Source organism: Rhinolophus sinicus, linkage group LG02 (genome assembly GCF_036562045.2).
Source record: "Rhinolophus sinicus isolate RSC01 linkage group LG02, ASM3656204v1, whole genome shotgun sequence".
NCBI lineage: Eukaryota > Metazoa > Chordata > Mammalia > Chiroptera > Rhinolophidae > Rhinolophus > Rhinolophus sinicus.
Window position 1 is genome coordinate 118,466,149 of NC_133752.1, and position 14,769 is coordinate 118,480,917.

Here is a 14,769-nt window from a genome sequence, read left to right on the forward strand (position 1 = left end):
GTTTACTTTAACTCCTTCATTTGTTTCAGTTTTACTAATATTTTCTCATTTTAATTTGTGAAAAGGTGAGAAAAGGAGGAAAAGAGGGAATGAGGCAAAATAGTCTGAAAGTTAATGAAGAAGATTTTACCTTAAAATGTTAGAAAAAAAATGCAATACAAGGTGAGAGGTTTTGGGAACGTATGGGGGATGGTGGATGGGGGAGGGGGGTTCACACAGTGTGAGGGATGTAAATGATAAACGTCTAAGTTTTGCTCTGTCTTGTGCACCTGAAACTAATTAAAAAAAAAAAAATGCAATACACATAAAATAAAATAACAGAAGATTGTGAACAGAATTCAATGAAACAAAAAACAAAAATACAATAGTTTCAACAAAGCCGAAAATTGGCTTGCTAAAAAGACAAATAAGATGAACAAATGTTTGATAAGACAAATAAAGACAAAATCATCCTAAATTTTAAAGAACAGATAAACTTCTGGGGAGTGATTTATATACTGCCTGGTCTTTGCTAGCTAGTGTCTATTTTCTTTCAATTCTTCAAGATAGAAATATTTAATAACTGTTTCTGCTCAATAAAATGTAAATATACTATAGTATATATATTTATTCTGAATTTAAAGATATAATTGAGACTAACAATATGTAAACTAAAGATTGTAGAATAAAATTTACTAAGTAAAGAAAGAAAAAATATCTCTCACTTCCTCTTCCTTAGACCTTTTAAGTTTAAACCTATCTAGAGGGAAATGCATTTGTTTAATTTACTCAGGAGATACAAAATTTTAGATCAATAAAGCTTTGTTGAATGTACTAGATAGAGTATAACACTTGAAAGTCCTCTCTCTCAAGTTCCAAAACAGACATTCATGGTGAAGCTTCAGGAAAGTCTTCCTGGAGAAGCTTCAGGGAAACCATCAGATTTATATATGAAGTAAGAGCCATACGGGAATTCTATGAGTCAAATAATGTAAGAACTACATCTAGAAAATATTTTACAGATGAAGATGTTGTTCTGCATGTGTGTGTGTGTGTGTGTGTATTTGTGTATGTGTGGAGCAGCTATGTAAAACAAAGACTATGCCATGCTGTGTATTAGTACATGCAAAGGATGCTGGCATTTGTAAATTCTTGATTCTCAGATTTAAAAAAAATAATATGTTTGTGTGTGTATGTAGGTATATGTATGTATTAATATATGCATGTGTGTGTGTGTGTGTGTGTGTGTGTGTATTTTGATACCTCACCAACAATGTGTATCACAATATATATCCATATGTATCACCAGTTGTCCCTTTCTTCGGTGATATCTTTGGCATACTTTCTAATGGATTTCATTTAATTAAAGCTAGAACTTTCACTCAGGGGAAAGCTTTGTAATAAATCCCTTAATTTTGCCTTTGACAGGGGAAAAAAGCCATTTGCATGCTTACTATTCATCACAACACATGAAATTTAGCCTTTGCCTATGCATTAAAGAAGGAAGGTGAAAAATTTCTCACATTTTATGAGCACAGAAGTTATGATTTTCAGTTGTCCTTGCACTAATGAAATATAGGGTGTTTGAGCAATACCACCTTCTATATGGGGGTGGGAGGAGGGTCCTGCTTGTATGAAGACTCTGGCCCTACAGAAACAGCACTACATGTTTAATTTAATAAGGTTTTATCATTTTTTTTTCTGTACCATCAAAACGCGAAGAACATATTAGACATTATGTGAATAGACTGACTTTTCTTAAAGCTGTTATTCACGTTTTATATGTGTGTGCATATGTGCATAAAATGTGCCACCCTCTAGCTCATTAACATTCCAGAGTATGGGTGAAGAATTCAAAATGATATTTCAATTTTATTGAAACAGTATCTCCTTTACTGCTAATTTTTTTAAAGTTATATTTTTTGCCACACTGAGTCAGAAATAGCTAGATTCTACAGAAAGGAGAAAAAGCAAAACAAAAGATGTTTTTGAGGGTGATGTATTCATGGTATCCTAAAAATACAATGGTCCACCATTTCCTTCATTTCTTGAACCATATGTTCTTTCCTCTTTAGGGGGGATATAGCACAGATGACATCTGGAAGGCTTTTCCTGCCCTTAATTTTTAGTAAATCTCTGTATTAAATAAAGCTGAAATATTAGAAGAAGTGATATGGAAATGTATATGCATGCTTTGTAACTAACAACAGTACTAAAATTTCAATATAGAAAACATTGCTTTTACATTTCATATCCAATTTATTCAGTCTGTGCATTAAGCAGAGCTCAATTAAACAAGCCAGCAAAAGTAGACATTCATTGTTTAAATGAAGACATTTCTCTTTCATAAAAATACAACCAAAACAAAATAAAGGTGAACACTCATATTAAGCCCCAAATCAGAAGTGAAATACAACTTGGAAATCTGAAAAAATAAAAATGTGTTTGTAACTAAATTTGGCATAAATCTTGCTTACTTGTTTAATGAACATTGTTATTTCAGTCAGAAAGCACGCTAGATATCATAATATAACCATGACCCAGATATGTGAGGCTGAACTTTAAATGCCTCCAGCTGTCTCTAATTAACACATATCCCTCACCTTGAAATCTGAAAATAAGTATAACATCAAGGGGTGTCATCAGTGTTAAGAAGTATAAACATAGCATCATCAAACAGTATCTGAGGAAAATCTAGTCTAAATGACATTTGTCTTAAAAAATTAAGAAAATCAAATAGTTATATATATTTCATTTCATAAAATTGTATCAAATGCCACATATGAGGAGCATCATAGAAGTTGTTACAATAAATGGTTCACACGATAAATCAAAATTCTTAACATCAGCTTCTTCCATAACCAAAGATTTTGATATAGCTAATTAATGCCCTGACATCAATTCAATAATTAAAGTCAAATTTAAGACAACCTGGATTCCAAATTTGCTTTAATCATTGGCACTTTTTCCCCACAAACTTTAAAAATAATATTCTGTTTCATATTTAATATGGGTCATCAACTAGTAAAGAGAATGTGCTTCTGTGCTGGCTTTGGCAGCATATATACTGAAATGTGCTTCTGCCTAAGAGTATATAGAATATTCCTCAGCTTTCCAAAGAGTTGTGCTAATCCCGTAGCCACTAACCACATGTAGATATTTAAATTTAAATTAATTAAAATTAAATACAATTTAAAAATTCAGTTCCTGCTTCCTCACATTTCAACTGTTCATTATGCACATGTGGCTAAAGGGTACTGTATTGGACAGCATAAATACAGAAAATTTCTATGTGGCTGATAGTTCTATTGGACGGGGCCACAAATACAGTTCTGTAAGGGATTTCAGAGGTAGGCACTCAGAAATTCAGGACGTGTTAACAATGACAGAATTATTTGACCTGGAAAGAAGAAAAAGGTCCAGCCTCATGATGGTTTTTTAATGACAAAAAAGGATACAAAGAGGCATCCAGTTGTTTTTCATATACTGGGAAGAGACAGAAGAGACTGATTTAGGTTAAACAAAAAAAGTGAGGGTTATTAAAAAACCGAGTAACTTATAGGAATCTTCCCCTTCATGGCTTCTCTGAGAAAGCTATATACCTAGTGAAATCTGTGAATATTTATCATTGATAATTAAACTCAATGCTTAGGTATCCTTTAAAAACTCAGAGAGATGGAGTTATTCAATCAATCAGTCAATCAACTAACTACTCAGTATTTATTGAATGGGTACCATGCATCTGGCACCAGAGGGAGGTTATACAGCAAGAGCACTGACCACGATTTACCTAATTCCTCCCCTTACAACATTGCATTCTTGGAATGAGCAAGATAGTGAATACATAAACAAGTACATAAATTGCTTCTGATAATAAAAGCGGTCATGAGGAAGATAAAATAGCGTAATATGGAGGAAGTGATAAAGGGTAGTACATGAATTTGGGAAGTCAAAGGAGACCCCTCTGAGGATATTTGTGTTGAGATTTCCATAGGATGGAGGAGCCTAACCATGAAAGAATTAGATAATCTAGAGGAAGACTGCCCTAACTAGAAGAGTTCCAAACCTTCAAACTTCACAGATAAAGGGGAAAACAAAATCCACTGTGTCTGGAGAATGATGAAAGTGGAAAAGAATGGCTTGAGGTGAGTTGGAAAAATATGCAGGACCCAGTTCATGCAGTGTCCTGTGGCGCATGATATGGAGTAAATGTTATTCTGGATGCAATAGGAAACATACGGAGGATTTAACAAGATTATTCTGGCTATTTGACAACTAGGATGTAAAGCCATGAGGGCAAGGGTGGGGCAGTGAGAGCAGTCAGTGAGAGGTATCAGAGTCGAACTGTGGATTTATCAGTAGAGATGCCAGTAGGTTGTCAGATGTAATATGTTTGGAGGTAGAAGAGGATCCATTGATGGGTTGGAAGTAGTGGGTAAGATAAAAAAGAAGTAAAGGATTGTTTTTAGTGTTTGACCTGAGCTAAGCTATGAATGGTGGTGGGACTCACTGAATAGTGAGGATTTGGTGGAGCCATATTTAGGCAGAATTTCCTGTTTAAAATATATTGTAGACCTGAATTTGACAATGTGCAACAAACATTTGGATGTAGTGGTCAGTAAATCAGGGGAAGTTCCACTAGAAAGAATTAGTAAGGATTTAGATAATTTGTACACCTATCAAATATCTTCATTTAATTGGCATTATTAGAATACTACCACAAATGCAAAATATATAAACTTTTCATGTGATTGAGAAAGATTCCCCAAGATAAATCATCTGCTCAGCCATAAAGTAAGTCTAATTCAAAGATTAAACCCTTATAAATTCTGATCTAAAAAGTACCATAGAATTAAACTAGAAATTATAAACAATAAAATATGAAGACATATGCAAATATTTGGAAATTAAGTAACACACTTGTAAGTAAACCATGGATTGAAAAACAAAAAAACAAAAACCAATGTAGGAAAATATTTTCACTGAATAATAATAAAAATATAACACATTCACATTAGTGAATACAGCTAACACATTTCTTAGAAATTTGTATTTTTAAATGCCTATATTGTACAGAAGAAAGGATTGAAGCAATGATTTAAGCTTCAGTTTATGAAGCAAGGAAAAAAAGGAAATTAGTTTCATTGTAGATGTAAAAGTTATTAAAAATAAGATAAAAGTAGAAATAAATTAAATAGAAAACAGGAAAAAATAGAGAAAAAATTTAAAAGCCAAAATTGTATTTACAGGTTAATAAATTTGCCAGCTTTACCTACAAGAACAGGAGAGAAGATACAAATTACCAAAGAGGAACAAAGATCTAAATAAATGAATGAAAGCTATATTCATAGTTGATGTAATTGGCCAAAGAAACTCATAAGAAGTCTACAAAAATAGTACTAGACCTAATAAGAAAATGTAGAAAGTTCATTGCATGTAAAGTAAATACCAGGGGTGCCAAAAAAATGTATACACATGACTTGTATTCATCTTTTGTTATCAGTATATATTGAGTATTACAATTTTAATACAGATTTTCCTTTCTTAAAATGTGTACACATTTTTTGGCACACATTGTATATGCAGAAGTTAGTTGTATTTCTGCATACTAATTGCAAACAATTGAATAATGAAATTAAAATATAAGATTTACAATAACATTAAATAAACTTAAAATGTTTGGGAATAAATTTAACAAATTACATGCAAGACCTCCACATTTATTTTAAATTTTTAAAATAAATTTAAAAATAAAATGAGGTTTTAAATTTTTACATTAGGAAAATGCATGAATTCCTAAAAGACATGTACAAGAATGTTTATAACATTTTACACGGTAACCCCAAGCTAGAAGAAGCCTAAATGTCCACCAAGAGTAGTATAGATAAGTGCATGGAATATCCTTCAAAACTACAATGTTGGTAGTTTGTCAGTATTAAAAACTACCAATATTCAAAACAGTGTGAATAAACCTCATGCAAATAATATTTAATAAAATAAATCAGATGGAAAAGCATAATGTGTGATTCCATTTATATAAAGTTTAAAAACCTGCACAAGATAACATGTGTTAAAAATTTATGTTTTTACAAAAACTCATAGACACAGAAAACAGTTTAGTGGTTACCAGAGGATAAGGGAGGAGAGGGTGGTGGGAGGGTGAAGGGGGTCAAATATATGGGGATGGAGAACTGACTTTGGGTGGTGAGCACACAATGAGATATATAGATGATGTATTATAGAAATATATACTTGAAACCTATGTAATTTTACTAACCATTGCCACCCCAATAAATTTATTTTAAAAAATTATGTTTTTAGTAGTTATCACATAGGTTACCCTGAGGGTGAGAGTGTAGTAACTGACAGGGGACCAGAGGGGGCTTCCAGCATGTTGGGTACACTCTCTATGCTCCGGGTGCTGGTTACATGGAGGAACTCACTTTGGGAAAATTCACTTAGTTGTAAACTTATAATTTAGGCACTTTCTCTCTGTATGTAACACAAAATATTTCAAAATAAAAAAGAGCAGCGTAGGTCTTTTAATGCCTCCCACTGAAACAGTGTAATGTGCATTACTGCCTGTGGAAAATCTGGAATGTTCCAGACTTTACATATGCAGCCTGTTCAGAATAGGATGGTCGTAGACTTTATCATCTAGACTAGGACTAGTTGATGTCTTAAACAAATTGGACATCTTCAATTGACTACTTTCTGAAAATTATAATATTTTAATTGGACAAATACTTTCTCTAGAGGTGCTGAGCTATCTAGCAGATCAGAGCAAATTCTGTGCAATGAAAGTTCTCAAATTTTAGTAGCTTTTTAAAAATTGAATGTGTGAACATTTTAACCCAGGGGTTTTCACGGGTTACTGTATTGTGGCACCATTAAATTCCTTTCTTAGACAAACATTTTTGCAAGATAAAATTCATCAAATAGGATCTCTATTTATGTTTATTTTGATTGTTTTTTCCAAACTTAGGTCCTGTGAAATTGTAAGGATGATTAGTTTCAATTTCTTCCTTTACAGAATATAAACTTATCAAAATAAAAATGGGAATGCAATTAAAACTGATTTGTACCAGTGGAACTATTCCAAAACACAATTACAAAACTAAATCTTAAACACTGTATAAGCTTTCATCATTTAGTTTTTTTCAGTTCCTCCCTTGCTGTTGTGGGGATAAATTTGAATGTTTTCCAGTTTTCATATTTTATTTTAAAGAAATCTGATTCAATAAAAACTTCAAAAGCCAGACTTATTTGGTGTTCAAATTGTTAATCACTTTGATTAAAGATTTCAAAGAAATTTTAAACAGAATGTAAACAAATCATTTTCAATTTTGAACATTGATAGAGATTATATTTGCATTCAAAACGATGTGAGGTATCTCACCTTTGATCTAATAAATTGCCTAAAACTTTAATTTGATTACATGTATTGGATGAAACAATATCATATTTATCAGAATTAATTTTTTGATATTTGAAGTATCTGATTACACATAAAATTTGTATTATTTGGATGTTGTGAAATTCTTCTGTTAACGGAACTAACATAATAACAGCTTTACTTTCCGTATGTGCACAGTAAACTTGGACTTGAAAGCAAGCTGTTTGATCTAAATGCTAAGTCAATCTTCACGAAGCAAATTGTCAACTTACTTGCTGAAGTCTAGGTTCTTAAAGTATTCCTAACTTTTGAAGCAGATGTTAAGGTTTTGCAGCAGTTTCTGGTCTTCCTGTGTTCAATAATATCACCGTGGCTCCTGTAATAAATGGTAAATATCAGCAATCACTTTGTGGTTATATGTTTGTCAACTTTCTAGAGAAGTTGAAATGCAGTAGACATTTCACTAGACATTGACTTTTATTTCCATTTATTGCTGCTAAACGAGTTTACTGTAAAATAAAGAAATGTGTTCCAAGCCAAAAATAAATATTTGCAAATTAAGAAAAAAATGAGAAAATCACTGTAGCAAGAATATCAAGATTTTTCTGTACACTTTAGAACAGGATTGCTCAGCGTTTAATCCCCACGTGTATTTTATATGCAATTCAAAAGTATAATTTTCCTCACTGGCTGGAGGCCAAGTGACTCTGCATCTCATATGGTATTACAAAGGCCATAGCTAAACTGGTTGGTGTAAGGCTGGGGCAACAGGGCCAATGATTCCTTACTCCACCTAGATCAGAAGGAGTTAGTTGTATCTACACGAGAGCAGTTCATTTCCTGCTAACATTCTGAATACTGACATTGGAAAGGAGATGTTAGCTACTTTATTTTTCTCTAACTTAGAAAAGTTTCTCTGGGTACTTTTCAGATTTACCTTCATTAAAATAAGAACTCTGCTCACTGCACATGTATCTTATGCAATTAGATCAGACTATGACCAAGGATGGAGGTATCAATTGTTGGTCTACAGAACACATCCCATTTCATATTAATACAACTTATAATAATACTTCATTGAAAAATAAAAACTCAGAGACAAATGTTAAAGTGCATGGCATTCTGGGACACCAATGTGTCAAGTTAAGAACCCTTTAAAGTTTCTATGTTGGAATACACATAGAAATTATGTGCATTTATTCTTTAAGAAAGGGTTTCTTAAAGAATAAAGCTTTCCAGAAAAAAAAAGAAAGAAAAAAGAATAAAGCTTTCACAATAAGAACTTTTTCAGACTAAAATGTATCTCACTGATCCCTACGAATCTCATTTTCAGATATTCTAGTGACTTGTTATTCTTTCACAGTTCTCTTGTTATGGAAGTGAAAAAAAAAAAATGAAGTACTTACAAAAGGAAAAAAAAAAGCAGTGCATGAAGAAACATAAGCAGAGCATTCTTCAAATTGACCAACAATTCTATGTGGGTGGTAGGGTAATTGGAAGGCTAGTGAACTTCTACCACTTTTCTTTCATTGGCTAATAGATGCCATATTGTTTTAATCTATTAAAATTGACGACAAATTAATAGTTCACCAGATTGTTTTTGTGGGTGATAATTCAATTATTCTTTGGTCTCTACTTGGAGCTGGTAGCTTTTCCATTGATTTAATACTTGGTGTTCAATTTCACAGACATATTGCCTGCGGATATTCTACAATATAATACTCTCTATACATATCTCTAGAACCTTTGATTTGTGGGGCTAATGTAACTAAAACCTGATGACATCTTACTTAATCTGAATATTTGTATAGTGAAATAAACATGTGGCAAGAATTGTCTTCTAATAGAATGGTTCAACCAACAATTATGATTTCCCCCCCCCATGACCTCAACAAATCATATTAGTAATGAAAGCATTTTCCTTAAAAGTGGTAATAAACTATTGTATTTCAGGTTCCATAAAATTGCCCCTATGGTATTCTAAAATATTACAGACTTGCAAAAATCGTAGTCTTATATTGTCATCTGTAGAAAGAGCAAACCTGATTCCCAAAATAAAGAAGTCTTCAAAATATAGTAAGATAATTTTCATACAATCATTGCTTATTACTCTCATTTCCTCAGCCTGGTCCCCTCTATATACATTTCTTATTGAAATTTAATTTAAGTAATTAAAACAAAACGTATTTTGCATCTTCCTTTATTTTTCTAACTGAATTTTATTTCACGGTTGTTATTGTGACAAGACCAAATTGAACTGTGAATAATTGAGCACTTTGCATTGTAATAACGGCAATAATATTGGCTAATCATCACATAATCATTTGGTTTGTTCAATGCAATCTAGCTACTATGAAGGGAAAAATAATTCACAAACTCAGTTAATTACTATTTTTTCCCAGTAATCTAGAAAACCGAGCAGGGCCCATAATTTTTAAAATTACTACATTAAATATGTATTTCAAGTTGAGTTTTAGGTAATCTTATTCAGCATCTAAATTGCTAAAGGTTAATTTTAGATATTGCTGAAGCAGTCATGCAGGAAGAATTTACAGGGAAACTTCAGGGGAATAGATGCTCATAAGAGCCTTGGGTCAAAATTCTGATTATGCCATTAATTTATCCTATAACTGGAAGTAAGTCTTGTCAAACCATGAGTCCCAACCATAAAATGAGAGGTTGACTATTGTCTCGAAGGTGCATTCCAATTTCACATTTATCAACAGAGGTCTGAAAAAAGGAATTGATATATAGCCAAAGACACTCTTAAACCCTAAGAGTGCTTTTTCCACCCAATATAATTCCTTTTTATCTGGTTGATTCCTTCTCTACCTCCAGGTCTTAGCTAAAATACCATTTCCTCCCCTTGGACTCCTCCATCTCTCCCATATGAGATGGGTGTGCACCTGTAACATCCTGTACTTCCTTCTATCACAGAAATTCTCAGTCTCTATTAATTGCCTATTTACTGATATATTGTCTTGAGTACAGGGCTGTCTTATTCATAGTTTATCTCCAACATCTAGCATAACGTTCAGCATTAATAAAGGCACAGTAAACGTGTTGAATGAATGAAATACTAAAGTATGCATTGGTGAAGGCACTTTTAAGAAGTTCTACTTTGGGATAAGTATAAACTGCAATCCTAGCAAAGTAAGTAATTTTACACCAAATGCAAATGAAAAATTTGAAAGTTACTCTTATACAGCAATACAAAACTGGCAAATGTTACTATTTCATTATGTTTCCCTTTAACTTTTTTTTTAGTTGTTTTTATTGAAAATGTGGAAAAAAAAAAGATGATAAATGGCCAGAAATTTGGTTACCTATGGGTAGATTAAATGGATACTTTTTAAGGATATTTTAAATGAAAACATATTTATTGCTAAAAAGAGCTTAAAGTTATCTTCAATTAGGAGATTTAAATGCATACATGCAAACTGTATATATTCAGCCTAAATGATAAACTACATATATTCAAAGTACATAGCAACAGTTAATTGCTTAATTGTTTTTGCCTTCGGAATCATAATTCAGATGACTAGAAGAATACACAAAAATAAAAACATTAAAAAATAATGATAACTGTCTTTGGATAACCAAAAAGACACATAAGGCATTAACTGTAACCTAATCCATAAACATATCTGCTGGGAAGATGTACTATGAAGTTAAATACATATTTTGTTCAATTGTATGCATGCTCACAATGTTTTTAAAAATCTTATTTTTCAATGTATAAAAGATGACAAGGCACCATAATTCTTGCTTGATCTTTCTTGAAGTGCATTCTTTATATATCAAAGGGCAAACTCACTGGCTTGTTCAGCACAGGAAATGAAAAGCAAGTTCTAAGAAAATAGGTTACAAATGTTAAATGCTTCAGGACATGAGGCATGCCCCAAAAGAATTTCCTAACAAGATTGAGTACAGAAACAAGGGATGGCACAATGCAAATAAAGTAACGTTAATCGGAAACATTCCTCAAAGAATCTTCCCTTGCATGATGTTAAAAACCTCACATCTAAAGTTATAATAAATTCCTTTTTTTTCCTGAAAACAAAATAATATTATTTTCAGAAGCTATATTTAATCTATATCTACTTTTTCAGGCTCAAATCAACTATGTAATTTTCCAAAACCTGAAAAAGAAAGCTTATGTTATTATAAAGTACATCTAGTTACTGAGCTGTCTATATAATCTGAATAGGGAGAAACATGCTATCAAATAATACTAGGAAATTCTGGTGTGCAACTGTACTATGCCAAACCCTTATGCAATGTATATTATTAAACTGTCTTAAAATGAAAAGCTTATTACTCTAAGTGAAAAGTGTAGTAAAAAGTCTTAAGTGTAGTAAAACTAGGTTTTTAAAGACCTAGTTTAAACCATTTAAGACAATTTAGTTTTATTAATTAATAAGCACATACTTTTTAATCTTCAAGATTAATGTAATATGCAATGAGGATCTAAAGACTTTTGTTCCTGAATATGCAAACAAATCCCTCTAATATAGATGAGGACATTGAAGTCTATTTGAATTTCTCTTGGGAAGCAAACATACTCATAGTCATTAACTTTTGAGAGTAACTTCCATTTAGTGGAAGAGTATTGAACTGGGAACCAATTCCTAACTTTGACAATTTTCCTCAGTTTACTAGTTGTGTGATCTTGACCAAGTTATAGTTGCTTTTCTCTAAATATTAGCTATTTGATAACGAGGATAAAACAAATCAATCAATATATAGAAAAAATCGACAACTAATTTCCTTTCTTCCCTTTCACATGTAAAAATACTATATGTGTCTATTAATGAAGCATCAAACCAAAAAGCATTATACATTTTAGTGTTGTAAATGTTTTTAATGTGCCGTGAGTCCTGTCATATATGACATACATGACAAATGATTACACGATAGTTAGGTAACTTAGGGTCACAAGTAGTGCAACCACAAAAAACACACAAAAAACTTGTCTCTCTAAACACACAGTCCTATGTTCTTCCCAGTTGCACCTTCATCAGAGGTTGAAATCTTTATAAAATTCTTGCATATAACTTCCTACTTAAGAAGTCAGTCTACCGAAGAACACTGACTTGGCAATGTTGTTTGAATTTTTATGTTTAGTCCTTTCACGGGTTTACCCAGCAACCAAGTTCAGTCAAAATAATTTATGACCATCACTTTTGTAACATAGAAATAAAAATGCTGACTATTATAAGGATCTATAAAGATTTGCATTCTAGAGCTATGCACTGCATGTAACCACAGCATGGTAATGACAAAAAAAATGAAGAGAATAAATGAACCTCAAGATTAAAATGACAAAATGTCAATGAACTGAAAATAGAAAATTCTTTTAGATGAGAGATCAAAAACGTAAAATAGGCAATATTATGCAACCAACCTACAAACTTTTTTCTAAAATCCCAAAGGCATTGACAACATCCTGACATTAGCTCTTGTTGCCTAAAATTCAGGTTTAAAATATGCTCTGGAACTACTTATTAGAATATTGAATATTATGTGGGAGAATAGAGAAGGCAGTCTTTTTTATGTTTCATCCCACTTAGAGATAAATTAAATTCTCTTCAGGCTGCTTTATAGAGTCTACCAGATGAAAACTTCACCTAAATTTAAAAAAAATCATGAAAAGTATCTATTAATTATAACACACAGAAAATATTCCATGGGTAATTCCTTTGTACAAGACCACCTCAGTTTTTCTTATATAGAAACCTCTTCCATAAGCAAGACATCATTTTCTTGAAATATAGCTCCCTCCATAATATTTCTGTAAAAGTAAAAATCATGAACCAAGTTAAAATACTTAAGATGTAAAGAGGATAATACAGAGCCAATCATAAGAGGAAAGAATGTTTGAAGGACATATCACAAAGCATAGAATGTCGTCCACTTCTCTAAGTTTCTGGATTTAAAGTGGAATTACATAAAGTGGAATTAATTCATTTAATCACAATGAAAAAAAAATAAATATAAATAAATATATATATATATATATATATATATATATATATATACTTTGTGATTAAATGTCAATTTTAATCTACTATATGAACAGAAATAAGTGTTCCATTCCACATGAAAACTCTTAGTCTTATTGAGAAATGGGAATAGATACAACAAAGACAGGAAAATTCCAAAATTCTAAGAGTTGGAATTATAAATTGAAGCTCAAGTGAATGAATTTCATACATTGTTCATGTTATTGTGGACACGTGGCACCTCTGTGAAAGTGTGAATTTGGATGTCTTCTTTATCCAACATTAATGTGTTTCCATTATAATAAATTATTTTAAAAAGTAATAATATTTATGAAATGCACCCTCTACTAATTGTTCAGGCATGTTTTTTACATTGATCTAATTTTCATCCTCACAACAGTCCTATGAGTTTTGTATAATTATTTACATTTTATAAAGGAGGATTCAAACCTCCTTTATAGTGATAGGTGAATTATTTGCAGAAAATAACAGAGTGGGGATGACGCTTATTTCTGTTATTTTGAATATTTTGTGTGTGCTAAATTATAATTTAATTAATATGGACATATTGATTTAATAATTCTTATTAATTATTTCAATTATCTTGTATTTATAACATTTGCATTTTATTTTTTATTCCAGTTTTATTAGGATACAATTGACATATAACATTGTGTAGGTTGTATATGTACATTGTATTATTTTAATATACTTAAATATTGCAATACGATTACCACCATAGCTTTAAATAACAACTATACATGTTACATAATCCCATTTCTTTTTTGTGGTGAGAACATTTAAGATCTACTCTCTTAGCAACTTTCAAATATATAATACAGTATTGTTAACTATATTCATCATGTGATATAATAGAGCTCCAGAATTATTCATCTTCTAACTAGATGTTTGTACCCTTTGACCAATATCTTCTCATTTTCCCATGTTCCAGCCCTGGTAATCACCATTCTACTCTCTATTTCTATGAGTTTGGTGTTTTAGATTCCACATAAAAGTGAAATTATACAGCATTTGCCATTCTTTGTCTGACTTATTTCACTTAGATAATATCCTCAGGGTCCATCCATGTCACCTCAAATGGCAGAATTTCCTTCTTTTGCACGGCTGAATAATATTCCTCTGTGTGTATTAGTGTGTGTGTGTGTGTGTGTGTGTGTGATCACTTATTCTTTATCCATTCATCCATTGATGAACTTTAGGTTGTTTCCATATCATATATATATATATATATATATATATATATATATATATATATATATATAAAATAGTTCATTGTACTATTCCTTTGGAACTTTTAAGATTTGATCAACTTCAGAAGCATTTTAAAAGCAGCATGTCTCTTAGGTATTCTTTATTTTTCATAGCAAA

The 14,769-nt window shown here is 31.5% G+C and overlaps 1 long non-coding RNA gene across 11 annotated transcripts in view; it reads right to left on the reverse strand.

Moving 5' to 3' along the window:
- Nucleotides 1–14,769, reverse strand: part of LOC109452884 (uncharacterized) — a 166,695-nt gene that overhangs the window by 115,608 nt on the left and 36,318 nt on the right. For 10 of the 11 annotated variants that reach the window (XR_012493890.1, XR_012493886.1, XR_012493891.1 and 7 more), the window contains exon 3: nt 7,648–7,751. This is a non-coding gene — a long non-coding RNA (uncharacterized LOC109452884). Of the gene's footprint in view, nt 1–1,296; nt 3,466–7,647; nt 7,752–14,769 lie in introns of those variants that run through there. The other variant, XR_012493887.1, reaches the window with a different exon arrangement.